This window comes from Suncus etruscus, chromosome 5, assembly GCF_024139225.1.
Source record: "Suncus etruscus isolate mSunEtr1 chromosome 5, mSunEtr1.pri.cur, whole genome shotgun sequence".
In the NCBI taxonomy this organism is placed as follows: Eukaryota; Metazoa; Chordata; class Mammalia; order Eulipotyphla; family Soricidae; genus Suncus; species Suncus etruscus.
Window position 1 is genome coordinate 144,068,724 of NC_064852.1, and position 15,040 is coordinate 144,083,763.

The following is a 15,040-nucleotide window of genomic DNA, read 5'->3' on the forward strand; positions in this document are numbered from 1 at the left end:
AAGAAAGAAAGAAAGAAAGAAAGAAAGGAAGGAAGGAAGGAAGGAAGGAAGGAAGGAAGGAAGGAAGGAAGGAAGGAAGGAAGGAAGGAAGGAAGGAAGGAAGGAAGGAAGGAAGGAAGGAAGGAAGGAAGGAAGGAAGAAGAAAGAAAGAAAGAAAGAAAGAAAGAAAGAAAGAAAGAAAGAAAGAAAGAAAGAAAGAAAGAAAGAAAGAAAGAAAGAAAGAAAGAAAGAAAGAAAGAAAGAAAGAAAGAAAGATTTCAAGAAATAGAAAGTATTTTCAAAATCTCCCTAGTGAGTAAAGACATGAAATTTAAAAATGACCAGTTTTGATGAAGAGAATGTGATATGTCATTTGATACAGATGTTTGTTTTAAGCAGAAGAAAATACAGCTTAAAAAATGTGGAGATGGGGCCGGAGAGATTGCATAGAGGTTAGGCATTTGCCTTGTATGCAGAAGGTTCGAATCCTGAGCCTGCAAAGAGCGATTTCTGAGAGCAGAGCCAGGAGTAGACACTAAGCACTGCCAGATGTGATGCAAAAACAAAACAAAACAAAATGTGGAGATTTTAAAATCTCAAAATAATCAATGCTTTTAGAGATAACTTAGAATATCTTTATTCTTTTAACAAATTTGTTTTGGGATAAAATCCAACTATGTTCACAGTTTACACATAACTCTGTGCTTAGAGATTGCTCTTAGTGGTCTTGACGGACCATACAAGGTGCCAGGAATTGAACCTGAACCAATTGTGTGCTTGGCAAAAAAAAAAAAAAAAAAAAAAAAAAAAGCCTTACCCACAGCACTATCTATCTATCTGGTCTAGGATATTGAGATTCTACTTCAAACTTCAGAACATGAGAAGAAGCCCAATGAAAATATTATTCAGAAAAGAGCGTAACTATATGCTATGCAAACTGGGTCACAAGGGAAAAACTAAAACTAGCAAGTTTTTCAGCTAGGAAAAAAATCTCATTTTATCATCTAACAGTTAAGACTGGGAGAGCATTGTGGCAGAAAAATATTAATTTGAGTTGCTATAGATATACCATAAAGGGGAAAATATTTGACAGAGATATTAAAGAATAGTTTATTTTAAACATACATGGATGGTTTTGAAAGTAGTCATTTTTCAGGGGACAGGGAATGACTCTGTTTGCCACATACATTTTAAATTATTAGGAACTTAGTAGGGGTTGAAAATATGAGACTAATTCAAGAGGCAGAGAGGGAGACAGAGGTATAGCTGAATATGGACTAGAGAAAGTGAAAATGATGAATAAGAACAAAAAGAAAGGTATCTTCCAATAGCCTTTAGAAAAGACTTAGTAGTGAGCAGGAAAATTTCAAATAATTTCAACTCAACCCATAATGCCAAATCCTTTGCAGACGGCATATAGTCCTGTCAGGCTTCCTGGATTCTGTGGAAACTATCCAGTGCAGACCCATGGGCATCACCAAGGGTCTAGGACATTAGCTACATGTCAGGTCAGAGTTAATGTCAAGCAGAAAGAAACTATCTCAAAGAATTAAGGAGAAGCAATAGTGCTTTTCTTAGAGGCAAGAGAGTCCTGGCTAGCAGTCATATTATCACAGAAAAATAGAGCTATGGAGTGACTGACCATAGAAGACAGGGAAGAGCTGGTGAAAATGGAATCACTTTCCAACTGGTGTGAGTAATATTATCCTGCATCTCCCAAAGAATTTTTAGCAAGTGCCTAACAAAGCTACTTCTTCCCCAAATGGCTAATTGATTTTAGGTTAATGTAAAATATTGCCTGATGAAGAAATGGTGCTAATAAGATGCTGAAAATGCTATAGCATACTAAGAAACTTCTACAAATTTTTACACTTAATATTTTCTTTGAGTTTGTTCTGTCATTTGCAAATTACAACATTATTGTCCAGGGTAACAGGGAAGGGAGTTAATTATTGTGGTTTCTTCAGTTATTTGTTTCTGTTCTATTCCTTGAGAATGCTGTCCTGTGCTCATGAAAATATTCCTGACTGACTATTTTTATGTTCTGTGTACAAAAACTTTCCTTATCTCATTGGTCACAAGAAATGCCAGAAAGAATACTTAATTTGGTATCTTTTTATCATCTTCTACTGGACTATTTTTCTCTGTCTTTGGCTTACAGTGATTTCCTACAGAAGAAAAGATATCTATTTTTACAGATGTCTGTAGATATTATCCCATTAATAATAAATAAAACATTACTCATTCCACCTAAATAATATGTAATTGCTTAAAATTCAAAGATTGGAATATTTGTGTCTAGAATTCCATTTGAAGATGGTTACAGTACTGCCAAAGCAGGATAAGGAGCAAGTCCAAGCCCCAAGAGTGTAAATGATTGCTTAGAAATCAGTGTTGATAAATACAATTCCACAAGTTTAATCACTGGTGATCACTAATTGAGAAGAAAAGGTTTAGGGAGAGAAGGAGAAAGGGAATTATATTGAGAGGGAGATAATAACCCAGATTCAGTTTTCTTCAAATCATAGCTCTGTAATTTCTAGGTACATAATCCTGGTAAAATTATCTCGGAGTCTCAGTTCCCCCATCTCTATAAAGGGTTATAATAAAATATGCTTTGTGTAATTATAAATAATACAAGAGATCATTTTCCTGCTATCTAAAGTGACTGATAAACACTGCTCATTCACTAGCAATCAATTTAAATAAGACAGGTTGAAGTGGAGAGAGGGGAGAGAAAGAGAGGAGAGAGAGAGAGAGAGAGAGAGAGAGAGAGAGAGAGAGAGAGAGAGAGAGAGAGAGAGAGAGAGAGAGAGGGAGGAATGGGTGCCTAGTGTAATCATAAAGAGAAGGGGGTGCCTGCACAGAATCTGTGTGCCTGAGATCTTTATTCGGGGCCAGCTATACTCTATCCTCTCAACTAATATTTTCAGAATTGGGTAATGATTTCTCATAAACTAAGCTTTAAAAATCTCATTGTTGCTTGGGGAAGAGAGAATGAATACAAAATTTGTTTATGATGATTATAGTAATCTTCTTGGTGATCAAAAAAGTTTCAAGGAATGAGATAGATTTTTGAGAAACAACCAAAGTTTATGTTTTGTATTACATACTAGTCTTAAGTGTGTGACTTTTACTACACAAAGATAAGAAAATTTCTGCCTAATAGAAGCAGTATTTGAATATTCTTCTAAATACTCAGTCCAGGGTATGCTGAGTCAGAATGGAGAGATAATAAACCAAGCTCACATTTAGGTTATGCCAACTAATAAACCATATTCTCACTATTCAGGGTAGAATTATTTTATTTATTTTTCTAAGGTATTTTTTAACTGAGGCAACTGGTTTACATGAGCATATAAATGTTTATCAATTTTAAGGTTATAATATTACTCCAATGCCTCTACCACTGAATTGCCAAAATCCCTCCCATGTCACAATGCTTTTAGTCTACTGTCCCCTATCTTCCTAAAAATCTTTTCCATAATATCAGAGTCTAAGTCCTTGTTTACACTGGCCATTATTTTTTCTTTTGTTTTGTTTTTTATATATATGACATATGACATTTGTCTTTCTCATGTCCCAAATCTCCCTCTTCCCCACCCAACCCCCGCCTGTTCTCTAGACAAGCTTTCTATTTTCCTCATATATTCTCATTGTTAGGATAGTTCACAATGTAGTTATTTCTCTAACTAAACTCATCCCTGTTTGTGGTGAGCTTTATATTATGATACAAAAAATTATGTTAGGTCAAAATTGCCTCTAATTTTAATATATTTATAATACCACTAAATATCTATTTGATAAAAATTAACTTTAGTTCTAAAATTAGTTTATTTTCTAATTCATAAGGTTTTTATGCCTGTATTTTATTTATCCTACCACCTTTAATTATTCTTATATTATCTCCATCCTTCTCTATCTAATACCTTATTGAAAAAAATCTTTTTCTTAGTTCGCTCAGTCCTTAATAAAGTCTGTATCATACCAGATACCTTAAGTTGCCTGCTTATTTTTCCCTGTTTATATTCCCTGTTTATATTAAACTCAGAGGGCACATTAAATTTAGTCCGAACGTGAGCTATTCCATAGCACTTTAAATTTTTATTTGGTCACTGGGAACATCTGGTATGACTCATGGTTTATTTCTGAATCTTTGTTCAGGTATCACTCTTGGAGGTGTCCAGGGTGCTAGGAATTGAACAGAAGATGGTTACATGCATCTAAAGCAAGGACATTAATCTGTACATCTCACTACGTCCTCAACTCCCAAAGTTTAAAAGATATTCCTATGTTTTTCCAGATTGGAATGATATTTTCCTATGAAATCTCTTAACAGCTCTGTACTCAGTAATATTATTTGGTGCTGGACGGGAGAGAGAGAGAGAGAGAGAGAGAGAGAGAGAGAGAGAGAGAGAGAGAGAGAGAGAGAGAGACAGAGACAGAGACAGAGACAGAGAGAGACAGAGAGAGACAGAGAGAGACAGAGAGACAGAGACAGAGAGACAGAGACAGAGAGACAGAGACAGAGAGAGAGGAGAGAGAGGAGAGACAGAGAGAGACACAGAGAGACAGAGACAGAGAGAGAGAGGAGAGAGAGACACAGAGAGACAGAGACAGAGAGACAGAGAGAGAGAGAGGAGAAAGAGAGACAGAGACAGAGAGAGAGAGGAGAGAGAGACAGACAGACAGAGAGACAGAGAGACTTGCCGTGCACACAACTGACCCAGTTCAATTCCCAGTACCCCATATGGTACCCTGAGCCTGCCAAGAGTGATCCTTTGGCTCTGCCTTCGGGTCTCAGCCCTCCTTTGTCAACTGTGGTGTGGTGCTGGGCCCCTTCTCTGGAATGCAGCCCTAACAGATATGATGGCATCAGTCGCCGAGATTTGGTCCTGTTCACAGATCTCCTCCCTCCCCTTACCTGCCAACGGTGTAGGTCCCCTCTCAGCCACATTAAGCTCGGCTAATTGCCGCGACCCACCATTCAAAGTCTGTCTGCAGGTCAGGTCATTTCCCTCCCGTTACCTCTGCGAAGGTGCGGGCCGAAGAGTGATACCTGAGAACAGCTGGATGTGGCCACAAATGAACAAAAACACTGTCTTCCATGGTCTTTGTTTACTTACATACTTCATTTTCTAGTCTGAAAACTCTATAAGAACGGAAACATGAGTCTACTATATAGTGGGAATTCAATAAATGTCTGAAAAAAGAAGGCTGAGTGAATATGTTACTAATTATTTTCATAAAATTATCTACAACACCAGTGGCCTGTATCAGTCAAAACAAAAGTAGAAATACTTTTGTTTGATTTTTCCCGTCATCTGAATGTGATTTCGAAAATGGAGGATCTAGGAAGCATGATTCATGCCTTCTCCTTCCTGTTAAAGTCAAAGAAAAATGTCTACCTAAATAAATCAAGTCCTTTGAAGGTTATTTTGATGTCAAGTTGAAATATTCTTATTCCCACTGTGTTCTAAAAGTACTTAGAAAAGATTAGGGGTAGTAAGGGTATGAGATTCTGGGAATCCATTTCTTCCCACGTGATCTAACAATATCAAAACACAACCCTTCTGGCAATTCTTCAGTGAAGCCTCTTTGGGCTCGAATCTGTTGCCATGACTGTAACCGGCTTCTATTATGAGCCAGGTCTGGCTCCACAGACACCCTCACCAACTTCACTGGGTATACATTGTGTTAAATATATATATTAGACATATTAAATATACAAATACAATAATATATTATATTGATATAAATATATTAAAATATATTAAATATATACTAGTTTGATAGGGCTACCACAACAAAGAATACTGCTAAAAGGGATTTTTACCACAGAATTTATGTCTCAATTTCAAAGTCCAAGGTTTCAGCACAATTATTGTTTTGAGGGTTCTGAGGGAATGACCCCAGACTTCTCTTCTTGGTTTGTAGATGGCATCTTCTTTCCTATGATTCTTTATATAGATTGTTTTCCTTCTAGTTTACCTCTACTCCCTACCTTGTCAACTCTCCCACTTTATAAGGGCACCAGCTATATTGGCTTAGGTCCAGTTCATGACTCATTTTAACTTAATTAAATCTGTAAAGACTACATCCCCATAAATATAGAGATAATTCAATATAGGGAGACCTGTGTTAAATTCTTGGCACTGCCTGGTCTCTTGAGAATCATCAGGAGCAACTTCCAAGCATTGAATCAAACGTAATCCCTGAACACTAGATGTGACTCCTAAACAAAAGTCTACATTTTCAAATAATGTCATATTCTGAGGTACTATGGATTAGGACTCAAACAAATGAATTTTGAGAAGACATAATTCAGTCCAGAGTAGCATACACTGTTGTAAAGACAGGAACTTTGTTGATAATCATCTCCTCTTTACCCCCTGTCAAGGTGTTCTCATAATTGTGTATGTTGCTGATTTTCTTAGATTATTACCCTTTTCTTGTATTCTTCCAGGACAAAGTGATAGTCAATGTTATATGTTCTCTGGTTCCTTCAAGGATTCCAATTGCATATAAAGCAAAATCAAATTTCATCTCACTAAGGTTATTAGTTTACAAAACCTACATTAAAATATACTAACAAAAGTCTTATTTTGTTGGTCACATAAAATATTGTAATTATTCTTTAGTTATCTTTTATTTTTTGTTTTGGGCCACACCCGGTGATCTCAGGGGTTACTCCTAGCTATGCACTCAGAAATTGCTCCTGGCTTGGGGGACCATATGGACACGGGGGATCGAACCCATCTGTCCTGGGTCAGTCATGTGCCCTACAGATGTGCTATCATTCCAGCCCATAGTTATCTGTTTTTAACACACTTTCCAAACCTGTAAATTGCTTCATCTTATTTTAACTTTGCATAAATTAGAGTAAAGAGTTTAGAAGATTTTTCCAAAGTTGGACTTGAGCCAATAGGGACCTCAATCTCTTCTTTAATTCTATAGATTAGATTATGTAATTCGGAAGATATTCCAAGCTAACCATGACAGAACCTCAAAATACCAAGTTATTTCTGAGGCCTCTTTTTTCCTAGGAATAGAACATTCTTCATTGTATTAGTCTCTCTCTCTCTCTCTCTCTCTCTCTCTCTCTCTCTCTCTCTCTCTCTCTCTCTCTCTCTCTCTCTCTCTGCAAAAACCGCCCTAGATGATTACTAGGTGTAATTAAGCAAACAGGCATTGCATGGTGGTATGCCAGTACTGACTACCTATCTGTCCTATGTAAGTCTGAGAAGTGGCAAAGCTCTTTTTACACACAGTCTTCAAAAGACATCTCATCGTGATTACTTCCCATTGGGACATGGAAAGGTTAAAAAAAAATCTATCATTCTAGTGTGCTCAAACATACTTAGAAAGATAAAAAAAACTTCCTACTACAACAGGTGATTCTTCAATTCCTTTGCTTTCTTCTTTCTGAGAGGATGACAAATTTATTTAAGACATAATCTGTAAAACTTAGCAACAAGGAGACAGCAATTTTGTATATCACTCGATGCACTGACTTTCATTTTTATGCACTGTCTGCTTCTTTAACAGCCTACGTAACAATGCTGACTATATTTCAGTAATTAAAGCAGAAAACAAAACTATAGATCTTTTTGTGAAGATACCTAATAAGGTTCAGTAAACAGCACCATTCCATATCCTGTGTACCTCAATAAAGATTCTTGTCTCTCCTGTTGGGACTTTATTTTTTTTTTTTTTGGTTTTTGGGCCACACCCGTTTGACGCTCAGGGGTTACTCCTGGCTATGTGCTCAGAAATCGCTCCTGGCTTAGGGGGACCATATGGGACGCCGGGGGATCGAACCGTGGTCCTTCCTTGGCTAGCGCTTGCAAGGCAGACACCTTACCTCCAGCGCCACCTACCCGGCCCGGGACTTTATTTTTAACTTCATTCTCTGTAACCACACACATTGCACAAGGATCTTTTCTTTTGAGAGTAAGAATCCCTTTACAATGTGCTTTATCAGGCTCAGAAGCAGAAACAAGAGTAGTAATTAACCTTTACTACATGCTCACTGCATAACACTGTACCAGGAGATTTTATTTATTTTCTCATTTATTCTCTTGCAACCATATGAGGATGATATTAACATGCCAAATTTGTTGGAGTAAACAACTAGACTATATAAAAAAGGATTTGTTCTCCATTTGGACTATTTTTCTATCCTATATTTTTATGTTATATACTATCCCAGGATGGTTCAGATTGTTGCTCAGATGGTACAGGTGCTCACAGGCAATGGAAGCACACACTATTCCTGAGCCCTTCTCCTACAACTGTTTTTAATCAAGAGGCCAGACAGAAGTGTGTTGGCTGAGGGAGGAAATTTAGAAGGACTCCTCACCCTTTTTTTAAGTTCTGGCAGTTTTGCAATTTCCTTGCTTTCATTTCCAGCATACTACATTAATGAAGAGTGACATAGAATTTGCACACTTAATTTGCCCATTTATTTTACTGATTTTTCTATGTGATAAACATTTTCTATTATTCTTAGATACGCCAGAGGGAAATGGTAGTATTAACAAAATATTAACATATTTCAATTTGTTTCATCTCCATACAATGAGTTCTAGCAAGTCCAAAATTGCTGAATACTGATTAGTAACTACCATTAAGAAATCATTTATGGACCTTTTGTGAGTGTTCAGAGATACTAATGGGTTTTAGAATTACTTGGAATCTTCCTGAGGTCAAAGGAAGAATATAAAGTATGAAGTGATAAGAAAATATATGAGGTGACTAATGGACAGGTTGTATATATACATATGTGTATTTACACAATATATATGTATTCCAGCAATAAAAAACAATGAATTTTTATAGTGGTCATTTAAACAAATGGAGAACTTATTGCTATAGCCTCTTGTCTTTACTCGAGCCAGGAAGAATGATAAAACTATGTATCACTATAGTCCATATCAGATTCTCAAACATTTCTCAGTCATCAGATCATTGACCTTAGCCACATCTCCAGTCTTTTGAATCTTCAGTTGCTCCAAATCTTGTGGGGAAAATAGTGAGAGGGCAAGACCATATTGTTGAGACAACAGAAGAGAGTCTTCTTTTCAACAGCACAGATAACAAATTCAAATAGAGTTTTGGCATAGCAAACATTAGCAATGATAATGGTTCCCTATAGCCTGTTTAGAAATAAGGTAATGCTCCAAGATTTTGTTTTACGTAAAAGTTATGATCAATCAAATTAATTAAAAAGATGTGGACTATCATTAAAATGTTGAATTTTTTTGTTTGTTTATTTAATTTTGTATTTGGATCACACCAGTAATTCTCAGGAATCACTTTTGGTTCCTCACACAGTGTTTAGGGAATCATATGGATTGCCAGAGATCAAATCCCGGTCAGCCATGTGTAAGATGCTATCAATCTGGTCCTCAAATTTGAATTATTAAAGAAATTCTAAATACATTTTAATTTTAAAATTATTAATCTTAAATCTTAGTATCTTAATCATTTAACTATATACAAACAATAATGTCTATGTTAAAATAAAAACAGTGACTTAAAAAATAAATATATTAGGCATAATGCAATAGTTTAATAATATAGAAATTGATATACTATAAATAATAGAAGAACATAATTGAATTTTTCTTCAATTATCAGTGAGGCTAATAAAGGAGATTGAATAATATGTTGACGTGTTATTCTATAGAAAAAATTTGATTCTCACTTTCAATAAATTAGGTCTTAATTTTTAAGGTCACTCTAAGTTAGTTGTTCCATTATTGAGTGATTTAATTTTACACTGATTATTATTTTGTGGATTTGAGTAACATAAAGTATAGATTAAATATGCATGACCTAACTCTCACAGACCCTTGCTGTATCTGAAGCCTGAGTTTGATACTGAAGTAATCAGTACTTACAATTGATAATTTTCAATTATAAAGCTTTTTTAGATATAGCAGTCTTCATGAGTTCAACAACTCCATAATAAAATCAAATTTGTTCCTAAGTAAGTACTAAGTAGATAACTTTAAAAAGTAATGGGTTTTCTCAAGAGAAAAATAATTCTTGTTAAATTACTTTGTATAGTGAGAAATAAAGTAAGTGCATTGGGAATATTAACTAGTATATAATTTATAAAATATTCCCTAAAAATATTTTAACTGTGATACTTTAAACTATGATCCTATCTTGAATCCAAAGAATTCACATCTGCAATATAAATTTTGTTTTGTTTGTAAAATATTTATGATTAGTCCAAGAGAATTCTTAGTAGTGGGAAAGGAAGAATAAAACTACTTGTGAACTGGAAAGCAATAGAGGAAAATACATCTGGGAAACACTGGGAAGAAATATATTAGCATTTAACTGTGATCTCAATGCATGGCTATATAGAATGTTTATCTCATCATATTTTGATTTGTTGTTTATGGTACAAATATAGCAAGAGAAACTTTTTGTTTAAATGCAGAATGGCAGAACTTGCTGCCTTACTTTCATGTTCCATTGCTACTCTTTCACATGTGTGGTTTCTGTTGCAGTTAAACATTTCACATCTGTACGCTCCCTTTGCCATGTGATTGGCACAAATCTGAGATTAAACTATAAGGATCTAGTTCAATCTAGTCCCATCACACAAACCTTTAATATGCAAAATGAATGAGAATCCTTCATGTCAGTATGGCTTTCTGTCCTACTAGAATTAACTAATATATCATATCTTTTTCTGGACTCTGAAACTGTAAAATAAACTACATAATTATTATTTAAGTGACAATGAAAATAATGAAAAACAATAGACAAGCTCATTTCCTGTATTATAAACATATAGTTCCTGCACCACAAGAATGTTATTTAATAATGCTGATATTGTCACTATGGTCTGTAGCTCAATGAGAAAGAAAACCTAAACTATCTATCAATTAATCTAAAGCAATTGTTTCTATGAAGTGTTTGTATGCTCAGTAATTGTTATAACAGAATGTACAAATAAAATACTTTTAAAGATGTGATCTCATTCTTTTCTCAGTTGTAGCTCTTTGAGACTTTGTTTTCTTCTTGCACTCTCCCATGATCCTGGTAGTCTCTTATTCTGTGACTTCATTTTACTTGCAGACCACTTGAAATATACTGTTTGTTGGTTCAGAGGGAAGTATATGCCCCTGGTTGATAAACTCTATTATAATGCAAGCCACACACAGAATAAGAGAAACGATTCACCCAATGCCCATCAGTCAAGAGGCTAATATTTAAGATTTACAAGATATTGACAGAACTGAACAAGAAAAAAAAATCTAACCCCATTAAAAAAATGGGGAGAAGAAATGAACAGACACTTCCTCAAAGAAGAAATACAAATGGCCAAAAGACACATGAAAAATTGGTCCATATCACTAATCATCAGGGAGATGCAAATCAAAACTACAATGAGATATCATCTCATGCCACAGAGACTGGCACACATCACAAATAACAAATAACAAGAATAAGGTGGGTATGTGGAGAGAAAGGAACTCTTATTCACTGTTGGTGGGAATGCTATCTAGTTCAGCCTTTATGAAAAACAATATGGAGGGGGCCGGGCGGTGGCGCTGGAGGTAAGGTGCCTGCCTTACCTGCGCTAGCCTAGGATACGGACCGCGGTTCGATCCCCCGGCGTCCCATATGGTCCCCCAAGCCAGGAGCGACTTCTGAGCGCATAGCCAGGAGTAACCCCTGAGCGTTACCGGGTGTGGCCCAAAAACCAAAAAAAAAAAAAAAAAAAAAAAGAAAAACAATATGGAGATTCCTCAAAAAACTGGAGGGTACCAAGACCAAACAGTAGTATGATCATTAAGTAGAAATAAAAAATGATCAGACTTTAACACCAAATCCAAAGCCAAAGACAACAGAATTGATACCCAATCTACAACATACTAGACACAAGGGAACCACTTATGCTAGTAACCTATAGGGTCAAGGAGGGGGATATAGAATACATACTGGGAACAGGTGTGGAGGGAGGACAACATTGGTGGTGGAAATGCCCCTGATTCAATGTCGCTATGTACCTAAAATATTACTGTAAAAGATCTGTAATCCACTTGTTCAAAATAACAATTAAAAAAAAAAAGAAGCAAAGAGAAAAAAAATATCCTGGAAATCGAACTCCCATATAATCCAGCTATACCACTTCTAGGGATATACCCTAGGAACACAAAAATACAGTTCAAAAATCCCTTCCTCACACCTATATTCATTGCAGCACTATTTACAATAGCCAGACTCTGGAAACAACCAAGATGGTCTTCAACAGATGAAAGGCTAAAGAAACTGCGGTACATATACACAATGGAATATTATGCAGCCGTCAGAAGAGATGAAGTCATGAAATGTTCCTAAATATGGATGTACATGGAATATATTATGCTGAGTAAAATAAATGAAATAAGGGAGAGAGATAGAAGCAGAATTCTTCTATGGGTTTAAAAAAGACATATTTGTAATAATTCTCAGAAACAATAGAGATGAGTGCTAGAAGGTCCAACTCATGATATGAAGCTCACCATAAGAAGTGGTGAGTGCAGTTAGAGAAACTATACTGACACCTATCATAGCATGTAAATAAATGAGGAAAGTAGAAAGCCTGTCTCAAATACAGGTTGGGGATGGGGTGGGGAGGAGGGAGATTTAGGGCACTGATGATGGGAATGTTGCACTGGTGAAGGTGGGTTTTCTTATATGACTGAAACACAACTACAATTATGTTTGTAATCAAGGTGTTCAAATAAAGATATAAAAAGAACTGTCACCACACCCACAAAAAAGGAAAAAAAATATATAACATTTTGTTGATAATTCCAATAAGAAGATAACTTTACAATTTTATTTACATAAATAAAATGCATATACTTTTGGGGAGCAAAGGACCAAAGAAAGAGTACTGAATAATTGAGTTCAATTTAAAAAATATTTTTAAATGATTTTTTTTAAATGTTACTCTTTTTGCCCTAGTCCAGAAAAGTTTTACAGAGAAGTATGGCTAGTCTGTTTAGAGTGAAGAGTGGAACCATGTGGCTTAAAGTCTTAAATGAAAATGCCTGAGGATTTCATGAAGAACATGAAAGCAATTCAAGATGGTCACTCAAACTTCTGGTGCTTTAAACAAGTGGTGGTTGTGCGGCTCCCTGTGTGTGACACCAGGCGGGAAAAATCCGCGAAAGTACACCGGCCCAGTGGGGCTCAGCTGTGAAAGACTGTGAGTGTGACCTGTCTATGTCTGTCTACTGTCCTCTTGCGTGAAACTCTTGCGAGTGGGGCAAAAAGAGCCTCCAGAAACCTCGCTCGCCCAGACGCCATTTTCAGGTAGGGACTTCAGAGCATAAAAACCGGCTATCCTTTGCAAAAGCTGGCTCCCTGTGTGTGACACCAGGCGGGGAAAATCCGCGAAAGTACACCGGCCCAGTGGGGCTCAGCTATGAAAGACTGTGAGTGTGACCTGTCTATGTCTGTCTACTGTCCTCTTGCGTGAAACTCTTGTGAGTGGGGCAAAAAGAGCCTCCAGAAACCTCGCTTGCCCAGACGCCATTTTCAGGGAGGGACTTCAGAGCATAAAAACCGGCTATCCTTTGCAAAAGCTGGCTCCCTGTGTGTGACACCAGGCGGGAAAAATCCGCGAAAGTACACCGGCCCAGTGGGGCTCAGCTGTGAAAGACTGTGAGTGTGACCTGTCTATGTCTGTCTACTGTCCTCTTGCGTGAAACTCTTGCGAGTGGGGCAAAAAGAGGCTCCAGTGGAGCATGGCCGCTCCGCTTCGCTACGCGGCCGTGCACTCTTTCTAAGGAAAGAACTCCATTGCAACAAGAAGGAAAAAATCACACTAAGAACGGCGCTATATCACAGAAGCAAACATTTCTCTCTGGACTGTCTTCTCTGTTGCATGCTCGGGACTAAGATTTGACCCAGTGTGAGGCTTCATCCACGGAGGACTCCCCTCCCTTAGAGGCAAGTCAGCCCATCCAGAAAGGGAGGAGCCAGAGGAGTGTGCTGCCTACATCATATAGACAATGAATACCACCACAACACGTAGAAAAACCCACAATACAAGTGTGACAATGGGGAAATAACGCAGGCCAGCATCAGACATAGAGAATGAAGATGACAATTCTGAGGACCAGATAATGACTGAACAACTAATCAACCTCTCAGATAAGGACTTTAGACTAGCAATATGGAAGGTGCTCAACAGACTCCAAGAAACCATGGATCGAGTTGAACAGAACACTAATAAGAACCAAGAAAATATGAAGGCAGAAATGACAAAACTCCAAACTGAAATAACATGTCAACTAACAGGACTGAAAAAGTCAGTAAACGAAGTGAATGACAAAATGGATAAGCTCTGGGACAGGGTATCAGAAGCTGAGAATAGACTTGGTGCTGTGGAAGATGAGATACATAACAATTCCATACAGCAGGAGAGATTGGACAAAAAACTTAAAGCAAATGAGCAGACAATGGAAAAATTAGTCAAAGAATGGGAACAGACGAAAATAGAAGTCTATGATAAGATCAACAGAAACAACTTAAGAATCATTGGAGTCCCAGAGACCCAGGAAGAAAATTTCCAGGAAGAATCAATGGTCAAGAACATCATTAAAGAGAAACTTCCAGAGCTAAAGAATATAGGTGATCAAATCCTGCATGCCCGAAGAGTACCAACCAAAAGAGACCCCAGAAAAACCACCCCAAGACACATCCTAGTCACAATGACAAATCCCACAGATAGAGACAGAATTCTGAAAACAGCAAGATCAAAAGGGGAAATCATGTTCAAGCAAGCTTCCCTGAGATTTACAGCAGACCTGTCACCAGAAACGCTCAATGCCAGAAAGCAGTGGTGGGATATTGTGACAAGACTGAATGAAATGAATGCTTCACCCAGAATACTATACCCAGCAAAACTCACTTTCCGGTTTGATGGAAGAATACATGGTTTCACAGACAAAAAACAGCTCAGAAACTTCACAGACACAAAACCAGTCTTAAGAGAAAAACTGAAAGACCTAATCTAAGACAAGACTACCCAAAAGACACA

General features: G+C 36.9%; 1 protein-coding gene across 1 annotated transcript in view; it reads right to left on the reverse strand.

Annotated features, from left to right (window-relative positions):
- The window catches only part of ENY2 (ENY2 transcription and export complex 2 subunit), an 851,639-nt gene that overhangs the window by 649,565 nt on the left and 187,034 nt on the right, over positions 1-15,040 (reverse strand). The gene's annotated exons all lie outside the window — the stretch shown is intronic.